Source organism: Durio zibethinus, chromosome 24 (genome assembly GCF_047325235.1).
Source record: "Durio zibethinus cultivar Kanyao isolate XHJ-2024 chromosome 24, ASM4732523v1, whole genome shotgun sequence".
Classification (NCBI taxonomy): Eukaryota; Viridiplantae; Streptophyta; class Magnoliopsida; order Malvales; family Malvaceae; genus Durio; species Durio zibethinus.
The window spans coordinates 6,490,476-6,505,251 of NC_143185.1; positions in this window are offsets into that span (position 1 = coordinate 6,490,476).

Sequence of the window (14,776 nt, forward strand, 5' to 3'; positions counted from 1 at the left end):
TAATATATACGTGACAATTAAAAATGTGAATTACAAATATAAGTGTAAGGATGACAATTCAAGAATGCTAATGCATGTAACAATCGATTAAAATGAAATGTAAATGCATAAGAATAGGTTTATAATTGGTTAGTATTTCATCCAATCGATCGAGTCCACTGGCAGAAGCTCAATAATGGGATAAACTCAAAACCGATTGATCCCATATAGGAAACGATCAATCAATTTCTGCTAGCAGCTTGTCACAAGGCTTTAAAACATAACAACCCCTTATTCACTCTCTTTCATCTTAGCCGATAGTCTTCTTTATTCTTTTTTCTCATCTCATTCTTTCCAAACCCTAAAAATTCAACCCACCAATCCTTCCAAATTCATCCTCTTCTATTCAAATTTCTTACAAATTTTTTCTTACTCACTTGATTACTTGTAATTTCATCCTTTAATTTTTTCAAAACACCACAAAAATCCATTCCTCTCTCTTCTCTCTCTAAAAAACGATCCCCTTTATGCCATCACCCAAGTATCTTCCTTCAATCATTATTTTTGGCTCTCTTTAACATATATTCCATATTATCACCCATATTTACCAATTTTCTCATCAATTTCACAAAATCCTTTATCTATCTCCTCACACATATTTTTCAAGGTTTTCTCATGGTACTAAAAACTAGACCACCCATAATTTGACCATTTAGATGTAGGAATCCCCCTAGGGAAGCTTTTAGCATGCCCTCAAAACCTCTTTTAACTAAAATTTCAAAAATTCTTCGACTAAAAATCATTATGAGGTAAATTTTACTAATCAAGATATCAAGATAAGAAAGGTAATTAATCTTGACTTTTTACATTCAATTGAATTTTCATATATTAGTACTTTTGAAAATTTTGGATGGATTGATTATTTGAGCATGTAAGGAAGTGTATTTGAAAACCTAATTAGGTTATTTTATAGCAATGCTACTTGTATTGAGGTTGATAGTTAGAAAAATAAATTTTTAGGAGTTATGTGATAGGAAGAGAAATTATTATGAATCAACAATTTTTAGTTGACGCTTTCATGCCGAAGGATAAAAAAGATAAAAACATTAAATGCAATATAGTTGGTCTAACCCAAGATCTCTTTAAAAATGATTCCATGATGGTTGCCCCTTTCAAGCTTTTTGGTTGTCATCGCAAAATAAATTGTTACACTTATTATTGTCGATATGTTAACACAATTTAAAACTTAATACTCTACCATTAGGAAACAAGATTATCGGTAGATATATAAAATTAAACATATAGAACTACCTAACTTTGTGCATTTGATATTTAATGATATAATGAGGGTTGTTCAACATAGGGAATATACATTGGTTTATAAGATATCAATTAGCAACCTATTTAAAAATTTTGGTATCAATACTAGAAGTGATCATGAGATTATTTCAAATGATCCTTATGGTATTCTAGGTATATGTACACTTCATAATATAAGATATGTACAAAATGAAAATGGTGTATAAATTAGAAAGCATGAGGTTGGACTTGATCAAGAAAAAAAAAAGATAATGATGATCATCAAAAAGGTTTTTCTAGCCCATCTTTTGATATTCAAAGAGTTTTACAAATTATTATGGCACAAATAAATAGCTTACATTTAATGGTTGGGAATAAGAATACTAGACTTGAATGTATAGAGACTACATAAAATAAGATGATTGATCAAATTCGTTATGTGAGGGCTGTTCAAGGTAATATGGTGCAACACTTTCAACATTTTCACCTTTTTTTCATTTGTCGTAAGTTGTTTTTACTGCCCAGCTAACTTGGGTTTTAACTCTTACATATCAACTTTTTTAAAGCATTTAACCTTGTCATTTGGACAATTTTTTTATAACTTTACTTTTACACCTTGCATACTATATAATCAATGCCATGACTTTCTTCATTTTGTAGCTCAATTTATAGTTGATTGTGTGATATTGTGTTAAATTGCTGCTTTAAATGTCTTATGTGTTAATAATTTCATTGCTCCTACATGTTATGAAATTTTATATATGTTAGTTGTGTGTCTTGAATTGATTCCCTTTGTTATGGTAAAAAGTGAGAAAATTTGTTGAAAACTTGCTATTGATAGGATTACATGTTTTCAGCCATATACAAATGCTTTTGATATTGGGATGGATTTCCTAAAATGGACAAAATTTGCTAATTATGCTTGTGTTGAAAATATGGTGAAATTTATGAAAAAATGATCTTACTGAAATTTTAATTGTACCTATATTTAGGGAAAGTTTATATTGAAAAGTTAATTTAAAAATAGGAGAAAATTTTTTTTCAAATGGAGCCTTTCAAAGCAAATTTGTCTTAAGTTTTGTCATATAAAAAATGAAGAGAATTTTAGCCTTGAATTGATATTTATTTTAAAATGACAAAACATTTAAGTTAAAACTTGGGATAAATTACTTTTGAACTCAAAAAGAAAATTTTGCTAGTAGTTTTTTTAATGAAAAATGCTTGAAACCAAAACAAACTTTTTCTTCATTAAAGACATGTTTTATACAAAATTAAGAAAGAAGAGTTGATCCCCTTATGGACAAGATTGATCTTTCTTGCACAAAAATTAAAATTTTGTTTAAAACTTAGTAGCAATCGATCCATTGAAAAATAGATTGATTGATTTTTATTATAGAAAAATCTCAAACTTAAAAATGATAAAAATAGATCGATCCATTATAAAATGGATAGATCAATTTTTCTTACAAAAGAAGACTCAAATTTGAAATTGGTAAAATGGATCGATCCACTTTGAAAATAAATCGATTGGTTTTGTTTCATACAAAAAATAGATCGATCCATTACTAAAATGGATCAATCAGTTATTTTTTTTTAGAAACATATTTTGGCTCAAAAAGCTAAAATCAATTGATCTCTTTAAAAAATGAATCAATTAATTAGACCCTGATAGCTTTAAATGATTACATTTTCTTGTTTTTTGTAGAGCATTCAATCATTAAATGAAACCAATGGCTATTTTCTCATTCTACTTATAAAAAAAGATCTCCTACCAACTTATAAGTAATCAAGAGCCAGAAGAATTTATTGCTATCCATTCTTCATATTCTTTAAGTATTAAAGAGCAAATTATGTATGAAAAAGCATAATTTCTCAACTTTTAGTCAAATATTCTTACTATTATTCATATCTTTTATTTGTACTAAAGATTAGTCAACACCTAACTTTAGAGAGGTTTTTAAGTTTGAAAAATATTTGTATTTAGCCTTGAGATTGTAAGCTTGAAAGGGACTATAACCCTTGAGTAGTTCTTTAAAAAACTTAGCAAACTATTGAAAGGATTAGTTGATTGTATCAATAGCTTTGGAAGGGTTGGTTATAACATTGAACATATATAATGGATTGAGCTCTTTCGTAAGTAAGGCTAAGGTGAAGAATGTGCGTGCCTTGTGAAAATATCAAACCTCTATAATTATTGGCATTTGATTCTCTATGTTTGCTCATTTACTTTTGAAGTTATTTTGTTGTGCATATATATATAAATATATATTATCTTTATTTGCTTAGAAATCTTTGTTTGTGATGATTGTTTAATTCGGTAATTAAATTGTCAAAATTTTTAATTAACCAATTTACCTATCTTAGTTTATTCAATACTTCGAGCTAACAAATGTCTTTAATTTTCTAGCACTTTTGTTGCACATTTGTTCTAATTGTTTTCTTTTTTTTTTTTCAATTTGTATGTACTGTTTTGAATGTTGTTTTCATGACTTTTTGTTTGGTTTTTCAGGTTCATTTCTTGGTTTATTTTTTCTTTCATTTAAAGTATATTTTAAGTTCATGTAGTTAGATTTAAGGCTTCGTTACAAAGTCTTTTAAATTTCCCTTACATTTTAGGCATATGTGCATTTCTAGTTATTTATTTTTCTCATTTTTTCACCTCTATTTTCGGTTCTATTTTTATTCATTTCTAGCCCTTTAATCATGCATTTTTAATCTTCATTTTTTTTTAAATTCATGTTAGATTAATGCCAATTAAGTTTGTTTAATGTCAAGTTCAATTACATAAAGTTTACTAAGTGTTTGTTTATTTGTTCTTCTTATATAGCTAGGAGTATTTAACTACTTTTGTTTATTGCCAGGTTCAAATTCACCCCCTTTTTAGTTTCACAAATTTTATTTTCTGTTGCCTTTTTAATTTTCTTGTTAGTTTGTGTTTAATTTCTTTTAAATTCCATATTAATTATCTTATAATGTTTGTGTTTGTAATTTAATTATTTTTTTTCATGTATTTCCATGTATTTGGTTCATGCTATTTTAGGGTTATATTAGGTTATGTTTAATGCATTTATTTTCCATGCATGTATCAATTCAAATTAGATAAGTTGAGCATCGTTTCAGGTTATTAGTTCTTTTAGTTAAAAAGTTATTTATTTTCATCATTTTTATTTAGTTTATATAATCCCATTTAGTGATTTAAATTTTTATGCATTTTAGTAGCTTAGGGTAAATTATGTTGAATGCATATTAGTCCTTCTTAGGTTAACTTTATGCATCTTTCATATTGCTTATGTTTATACATTTACATTTTAGGTCATTTAGCATTTCATGCTAATTAGATATGTTCAAGCTTAACTAATTTTCATGCCATACATTTTAACTTCCTTCCTTTTTATTTCATGTCATTAGTTTAAATTTTAATTCTTACGTTTATGTTTTAGTAATTTCCCATTTTAGGTAACTTTCCTAATTTAGTATGGTAGGTTTAATTTGTTAATATGCATAATTTGGTAGTAATTATGGTTTTAATTTACTTGATTTAATTTAAGTTTAATTAATGTAGGGTTAATTTAATAACTTCACCAATCTTTTCTTCAAAGCCTAATATAATCTAAGTGCTAGATTTTGGTACGTAACATTAGGTTAATAACAAATTTATTTCTTGTGAAGACAATATTTAGATATTTTACTCTTTATATTATTTGAATGGCTCGTATACTTGTGTCACGGGCTCCAATCTAAGACTCAAAATCCATGCAGCTTTAGGTTTGGAATCACCTCCTTTTAGCTTAAGTCAACCTAAAACACAAACGTACAGGCACTAGAACAATGAGAAAGACATAATGCGCAAGTTTGAAAAAATAAGAGAATAAGAGAATTATTGAAATATGTTCTGTATTTTACTGAAACCAAAGTATCTGATGATGTATAAAGGAGGGTGGGGCACTATTTATAGTTGAAGCCCTCAACTAACTTATGGCTAAACCCTAGAATCATGGGATTACAATAACTCCTAAGAATCAAGGATTTACACGGAATACACATTAATACAAGATTTTACTTTTTGATTTTTAGGGTAAACCCGATCATGCTGAAGGTTTTTACTGATCCTGTGAGCTTCTAAAAGATCTTGTTGCGCCCTCCCTCTCCTAGGCCTTCCTAGATGTGGTGCAGGCATCTAACGGGCTTGGATCTGGCTGTGCGAGCAAGCCTACATGATGTACCGGTGGTTTGGACTTCTCTTCAAGGCCTGTGTGTAAACCTCCACCAATGCCCTTGGTGAGTAAGCCTTAACCTTGAGTGCTCGAGTTTGTGCACCTGATGTGCCCGTCCAGGGCGTGACACTTGCATTATCCATTTTGGTTATCATGTAAAGTGTTTAGTGAAATATTTGAGAAATTTAGTTACCTTTATATAAGTTAGAATTTTTTTTGTTATTTAAATTAAGTCAAAAAATAATTCTAAATATAATTTAATTTTGAATTTAATAATTTTATTTCATGTCATAAATTAAATTTAGCTTGGTAAGTTAAGTATTTGTTTTATTATTAATTTGGTGAAATTGAGCTATCAATTCCTTTACTTAAGTCAAAATGTGGATTTATTTCATTTACAATAATTTTAATATTAACACTATTTCTATATTTCATGATTTAAAATTTTAGTCAAATCACTAACTTTATTAAAAATTTTTTGCTAAAATCGCTCACATAGATGTTTATGTAATGATGTGGCATTGACCATGATTATGAGATTAACATCATTATGTAATTGTTTGAAGTTTTGGTGATGTGGATTTTTTAGTCCAAGTAATCTAGAATCTAATTTTTTTTAATCCCTAAAACACTACCATTTTATGTCATGTATATTTTATTTTTTCATTTTTCATTTCTCTCTATAAAATTATTTATCTCTCTAAAACCAATCTATCTTTGTCCATGAACATTCAAACATAATCATCTTTTAAACTTAGATTCTAATGTTAGATCATAGTGTCAACCACTATCCTCCATCATCAAAATGACGAACAACCATTAATCTAAATCAACTATTACATGATAAAGAATGAATTGAGTAAAACCTTAAAGTCGAAAAAACTTTAAAAGAACATGACTGATATAGATAAAAGGTCATCAAATGAAAATAAAATGGAGGCAAGGGGATAATGAGGAATAAGTAAATTTGCCATAATAATCAAATCAATTTATTTCAAATAACAAAAAAAAAATAAAGAGAAGCAAATATTTTGTTACTGTTAATGAAAATATGATTAACATGGGGTTTGTTGACGAAGAAATGGTCAATAAAAAATGGGTTTGAGAGGAAAAAATGATCATTAAAAAATATATAATGTTGGGCTTGGTGATAAAGAAAGGGTCATTTAAAATTGGGTTTGGGACAATGGTATAGCCACTTTATAGGGATGGCGATCAATGGATCCCATTCAACTTTTAAAAAATAAACACAATATATATAGGTAATTAGTATAAAAAATTAGTGTTTTTTTACACTGACACCATTAACAATTATTAAAATTTGTTAAAAAAATACTTTCTTTCCACTTTTACTAGAAAATTCTAAAAATTTTTTTATCACTACGAGTATAAGTTTAACACATGAGTAGAGGCATTCATAGGTTCAGTTAAGTCGTATTTAGACCGAATCCATACTTAGTATTAATAATTTATATGCTCACGTAGACTCGACTTTAAATTTTTTCTTAGCTTAGCCCAAGTTGAAAAAATAAATTCCACATCCACCAATTAAGCCCAATCTATATAATAAAAAACTAAAAATATCCTTTTTTAAATAATATTTTAAAATAAAAATTCACATAATATACTTATATAATTAAAATATTTTAATTATATTATTTTATTCAAGTTGGGCTAGGTTAAACTCAAGTTTTAATTCTTTTGTCTAAAGTAGGCCCAAAATTTAAACAAACCTAAAAATAATGCTCAAGCCCATTTAACGGATTTTAATTTTTTGTCTAAACTTTCTCAAAATATGGACGGACCTTCAAATTTGAGTAGGTAATTAACCTTTGAACAGGTTTACTCATGAGTTTGCAAAATTTTTTAGTATGTATTTATATTGATTTTTTTATTAATCTCATTTTAAGTCTTGTTTTAATTTTGATTTGTTACTTGTTTTTATCATAATTTTTTCTTCACTTTGTAGTTATCAGACTTATGGGTTATAGTTTTTTCTTTTAATTATTTCTATAATCTGTAGCCCGGATCAATTGAGCCTGGTCCAAATGGGTATGTCTATTTTTATTTTTTTTAATTTTAATTATTATTATTATTTTTATTTTTTTCTCTAAATTTTTATTATTTATTATTACTATTATTATTTATTAATATACATATATATTATTTATTAACATATATTATATATATTTTTCTTATTTATTTTTATTACTATTTATCTATTATTACTATTATTTATCTATTATATTATTTTTATTTTTTTTTCTTCTTATTCAGTTGGGATTAGGATGAAAATTTAGAGTTTTTACTGAGAATTTGGGATTCAAGGATTGAATCCCAATCCAAGAGGGAATTGGGATTGATTAGAAACTCTTTTGATCAATCCCTATAAATAGTTGCTGGAATAGAACAGAAAACACACTGACAGAGAGAGAGGGAAAAAAAAAAGAAAAAAAATCGTTCAGAAAGGTCAGAAACAATTTTCAGGATTTTTTGGAGAACTTTTGGCGAATTTTTTTTGGAAATTTTTGAAAAATTTTTAGATTTCGGTTGAATTTTTCAACGAAATTTAAATTTTTCGGTGACTTTTTCGACACCGGTTGAACTTTTCGGCCAGCTACCTAGTTTTCGGTAACTATTTCTAGAAATCGACCAATTTTTTTATGAACTTTCGACGAAAAACCCAAATTTCGATGATATTTTCCAAAATCTGACGAGATTCAATCAGAATTTTTTGTTTTTTAGAGAGAATGAAGAGAAAAGAGGGGAAGAAGAGAAAGAGGGAAGGAACCGTCTACTGAAAAACAGAGGTTAGAGCCTTTTATACCCTGTTAAAATGACGTCGTTTTACGCTTAAGAAAACCCACGGATCCGTGCGTTTCCATTCGGGCGACCCGATCCATAGTGCGCCCAATCCAGCAACCCGTTTCTCCACTTGGGTTTAAGTCGAGCCGAGTAGCGTACTCCCGAGTTACGCCTCCAAGCCGTTTTCTTTCTTAAGCCGAGCTGAGCCGTTGCAAGGTGTTTTTTATTTTTATTTTATTTATTTATTTATTTATTTTTATTATTTATTTATTAGATTAGAATTATTTAGTATTTCTTATTTTATTTTATTTTATTTTATTTTTATTTTTATTTTTATTATTTTTATTATTTTTATTTTATTTTTTCTCTTTAAATAAAATTTCAAAAAATATATATTTTTAAGGAAAAGTCGAAAGTATCAATTTTTCTTGAAAAGAAGTCTTAAAAAAAATATATATTTTTAAGAAAAAGTTGAAAGTATCAATTTTTCTTGAAAATAATTCTTCAAAAAAATATTTTTAAGAAAAAAGTTGAAAGTATCAATTTTTCTTGAAAATAAGTCTTTAAAAAAATATTTTTGAGGAAAAATTGAAAGTATCAATTTTCTTTGAAGATAATTTTTTAAAAAAGGTTTTTTTGAGGAAAAGTTGAAAGTATCAGTTTTCCTCAAAGTTAAAGTTTCAGAAAAAACATTTTTAGGGAAAAGTTGAAAATATTAATTTTTCTTGTACAAAAGTAATGGGTTTTTTTTTTAAGAAAAAAAAGATTTATACTTAAAGCTGAATCATGTTTTTTTTTTTTCCTTTTTCTTTTCTTGAATTTTTTTAATGTTAGATAATCTGATGATAGAGCCTCTGCAAGTGAAACAGTAGTCTCTTTGCATACTTTTGAGGTGAGAGAATTTTATCAATTTGTTGCTAAAAGTATTAGAGTTAATTGAGAATAATTTTCAATAATTAATTACTTGATAAAATTTTAAAGCTTATTGGATAACACAAAATTAAGCTGGTACCATCTTTCGATGGGCGTTGTGAGGGTATTATAACCTTCCTCACACGTAACCGAACTCCCGAACCCTGTTCTAGTTAGTAGACTTGAACCTATTCTTTTAGAGACCCTTAAACTTAGGTGTTTCTTGAAAGGATAGATTCCTTGGGTGGCCAATCGCACCTAGATAAAAAAAAAATTGGTGGCAACTCTTTCAAGTCAATGTCTAGCGATAGATCCCTGAATCTAGACGTTGTGACAGCTTGGTGACTCCACTGGGGACGTCTGAGAGTCAGGCTAGCAAATAAATTTGTGTTATCCAAAAGCCTAATAAAATTGAACCTTTTGTATAGATTTTTTTTATTCATTCATGTTTATTTACTTTATTAAGTATGTCATTCATATGCATATGCATAACATAAGCTCTATACCCGAGCTCCGTTCCTCTAGGATGGAGTAAAGTATCTATTACTTTCGTGAGGTTTAATGCCTTCGCAGTGGCTAGCGAAATACTCCCACTCAAATTGAACTTTTTTCGCTTGTAACCTATAATGGGTGAGGATTAGGGTGCCTTACTAGTCTGTGATGGACAATGATGTAAGGAGCAATTTAAAAACCTTTAGACTTTAAACTTAAACCATATATAGTGAACTTTAAGAGTGCCTAACCTATAGATAGAGCCATCACTCTTCCCTTTTAGAATTGACCAAAAGTATAGGATTCATTCCTCTTATTCTGTGTGATATTTTAATTTACTTAGTTATTTATTTATTTTTTTTTCTGGGCATACTAACCTTTTCTCTCTTTATTTTGCATTTGTTCACGCTCATATCATAAAGTTGCATAAAGAACATTTGCTTGAAAGATGGTCTTCAACAAAAATTTTTCATGGACTCCACAAAATAACTAGTTTGTTATTCATCTGTATTAGTACCTTGTGAGTCACCTAACGAAGTAAGGGTCCGGTCAAAAAAGATTTAACTGAAGATGTGGGATTGTTTACCAATCAAATATGATTATACTTTGTCTCAAGAAAAATCTATCCTCCTTAAACAAAATAATCTAGAGGATTTGGTTAATATGTAGAAGAAAATGAATCCATCAAGACAAGAGCAGTTTTGTCAGAGACATGGGCATATAGAATACCTTCTTGCAGTAGTTGTCGATGATCAACTAATCAGAGCTGCAACATAATTCTAAGATCCTGCATACAAGTGTTTCATCTTCAATGAAGTTGATATGACACCAACCATCGAAAAATTTCGATTTTATTGGGTTTACACCTCAAAGCTCTTGATAAGATATATGTCAAAAAACACAAGTCAAGATTTTGTAAGGGTTTGGCTCAACTCATGGGGATAGATAAAAAGGTTATGGATTCTCATATAAAAAAGAAACAAGAATAGGTTTGCCTACCTTGGAAGTTCTTTCATGAGTTTCTAATGTAACATGTCAATGAAGAACGAGGGTTAGATATATTTGCCTTAGCCATATACGAAATGGTGATATTTTCAAAGGTTTTGGGTTATATTGAGATAGCGGTGGTTGACTTCTTTGAAAGTGTGATCAATGGCTATAATCATTTAATGGTAATATTAGCAAAGACTATTAGATCTTTGAGTTACTGTTGTCAGAATGGAAGGTGCTTTATAAGTTGCATACAGCTATTGTACTTATGGATGAAAAGCTATTTTGAATGGAGAAAATATGTTTTCTCAAAGCTTTATGTCCGTAATCGAGCTCCGATCAAGGAATTCTATGAAAGTGGATGGTCAGAATCAAAGTCTAAAAAGGAATGGATAACTTTCTTACAAAAATTGACCAGTACCGAAGTAAGATGGTTGGCCCCTTGGATGAATCGTGAACCTATGTTGTATCAGTGTGGGGATAATATAGTGGTCCCACTTTTAGGTTTATGAAGAGCGACAAATTATGCACCACTCCTAGTGAGAAGGCAGTTTGGGGTAAAACAGTTCATTCCTATGATACATGGGCTTCATCAATTATATTTCTCTTACAGTGAGCCAAAAGTATTTCAAAAGATGAATAAGATGATTAAAGCATGGAAAAATCCCCGAAGAGTGAGTCTTGAATTGTTTACTAATAAAGTCACTTCAGGGTATTTGGTTTGGAGAGCAAAACAAAGACAAGAAATTGTATTCACTTATAAAAGCTTTCAACCACCAACAGGAGGAAAACTTGAAGAGACACCATCAGAATTAGAGCTTGCAACAAAAGAGTTTGAGTCTGAAAAGGATAAGTTAAAGTAAGAAATCCAGAAGCTTCGAGAAAAAAAAGACCAGTGAAAAGATAGAGCTAAAAGTCATGAAGCCAGAGTTTGCAAGATTGCAAGAAAAAGTGATATAGCTGTTGAAGACTTAGCAGAGCTACACCAAGAACATAAAAGGTTATGTATGAGAGAAAAAGCCAAAGAGATAACCATTGTTAAGCTGATTGGAGAGAATGCAAGATTGAAACACGAATATGCTGTATTGGAAAAAGAAAGTACCTAAGTACAAACAGAGAATAACATGTTGAATAATTATCTAAGCAGGCTGAGATAAAAGTTGAATGAACAAGAAGACCATATTACTGCATTGGTTAGGAAGCATAGAGAGTTATCATACCAAGTCTAGTGTGGTAAAAGAGAGAACTTATGAAGATAGAAATACATTGAGCAACTAATGACCCAAATTTGTAAAGGGGTATACAAGGCAAGAAAGTTGGTGGAAGAGGCAGAGGCATTGAAACAAGTGGTGACCCTAGTAAGAGAGCATGGATAACGTATATTAAACTTCATCGAATAAGCCAAGGCCCAGTATGAACAAATCAAGCAATTTTATGGTTATAATTCTAGGATGATAAACTCAATGTAAATAAAAGTTTTTTGGAATAAATGAAATTTTTTAGTTAAATACCATCTTAAGGTAAATGTTCTTTGCATACATGCATTTTCATTCATTGCATTCTCACGTATTACTTTTAACAAAGTAACCATGAGATAGTCATATAAATTTACTAATTTTAAGATATGGTATTTAAGGTTCAAGGATAGCTCCATCTAGCAAAAACCATGTCCATCGATATAACATAAGAGCCAAAGCCAGACAGATGGAGCAAGAAAATTCTCACAGATTTGAAAAGTTGGAAAAAGCATAGGAAAAGATTGAGAATGAGTTGAGCAAGATTTTAGATGCTTTCAATAAGCTAAACAAGGGAAAATGAATAAAAGAAAACACAAGCCAACAAGACTCCCCATCACAAAAAGTGGTCGACCTTTTGTATCCTTCAGGTTTTAGTCCACCTCAAGCTCAGTCTACATAAGAGGTTCCACCACAACACTTCGCATATCCTACATATCTTGGAATGCCATCAGCCTCTAATCCAAGACATTACCATAGCTATGTAAATCCTATCTTTACTGAAAGACAATAGAATCGGTTCCTGATCTAGATGACTTAAAAATTAAAGAGAAAGAAAAAGCAAAAGTGACAGAGTCTCAAGAAGATCCAAAGATTAGATGCTTGAACAAAGGTTATGGGTTGTAAAAGGGATTAGATTTTATGGTTTTGTTGATGCTGCTGAGCTGTGTTTAGTCCCGGATGTAGTCATTTCACCAAAGTTTAAAGTACCAGAATTTGAGAAATATGATGGTACAAAATGTCTCAAAACTCATATCACCATGTATTGCCGAAAAATAACAGCCCATGCCCATAATGAAAAATTATTAATACATGTTTTTCAAGATAGCCTTATAAGCTCTGCTACCGGGTGGTATGTCCAGTTGGATAGAACCCGCATTCATTCTTGGAGCGATATGGCTCATGACTTCATTAGTCAATATCGACATATTATCGATCTAGCTTCTGATCTTTTGTCTTTATAGAACCTGGAGAAAAAGGTAAATGAGTCTTTTAAAGAATACGTCCAAAGATGGATAGATGTAGCTTCTCAGGTACAACCTCCTCTAACTGAGAAAGAGACTATGTGTTGTTTGTTAGCACTTTGAAATCTCCTTATCATGAGAAGATGATAGGGAATGCAACCAAAATTTTGTCGATATGGTAATTTCAAGAGAAATTATCGAGAATGCCATCAAGAATGGTAAGTTGGAAAGAGGTGAAACATAAAAAAAAAAAGTCTCGAAGAAAAAAGAGACTGAAGCTCAGGTTGTTAGCTTTGATAGATAGTAATTTGGGGGTTATCAACCCTACTCACCATAAGGATACCTTCCATATTACCCTGTTATAAATAACACTTCCCCTTACCCATACCAACCATTTATATAGTCATCTCATCCCTAAACATATCAACCTCCTCTTAGGCCTTAGAATACCACATATAGTCCTAGCACTTAGCCTACCCTAATACCTCAAACTCGTCCAGCTAGCCCAATAGGTGATTCACGAGAGTAACGAACTATTCGCAAAAAATTTATATTTGACCCAATCCCAATGACCAATACAAAATTATATTGTGAGCTTTACAACAGTCATCTGATTACTCATAGTAAATTAAAGTCCCTCAAGCCACCTTACCCGAAGTGATATGATCCCACAGCCCATTATGACTATCACTATGGGATTGCTGGTCACTCCACTAAAAATTACACCATCTTGAAACATAAAGTGCAACGATTGATTAAGGATGGAATGATTAACTTTGATACAGAAGGGGTGACTACACCAAATGTTAGTGGCAATCCTCTACCTAATCATAATATGAATGCTTTGAGTGAAGAATAGGAGTGCCATTTGAAGAAAAAAGTGACAAATATTAAGACACCTCTTAGTTAGCTGTTTGATATTTTATGAAAAGCTGACATGATACAACCAGTGAGTCCACATAGCTATCATGGAGTATATATAGCCGGTACTAGTTATAAATATCATAGTGGGGTAATAGGTCACTTTACCAAAACTTGTGAGCAGTTTCACTAAAAGGTACAAAAGCTCTTAGATTATCTAGATGAAAGTCTATGAAAAAGGAAAAGACTTAAAAAGTATTGAAATGTCCATGACTGATAAGCCTACAAAGCTATTTCTAAAACCGATGACAATTCATTGTAGGAACAAGCCAAAGTCAATTATAGACAAATTCATTCCCAGGTTGATAACTTTTAAAGTTCTAACTCTCTTTCCATATAAAGATGATAAAGCTGTATCTTAAAAATATGGTTGCGATACAGTAGTTCAGGGGTAAAAAGGGGATGTCTCTAAAGCTAACGCCTCTAATATAACTGGTGTATGAGGCATTATCCGAAGTGAAAGGTACTACACTCTAAAAATATTAGAGAAGGTTAGAAGAGAGAAAGCCAATGAAGGAGAAAGATGAAATAACCTTGAAGTAGAACCTAAAAAAGATCACCCGAAGTCAGTGTTAGAAAAAGAGGCTTGTGAATTCCTGAAATTGATAAAACATAATGAGTATTCAGTTGTTGAATAGTTGAATAAAATATCAACACGAATCTCATTACTATCACTGCTATTAAA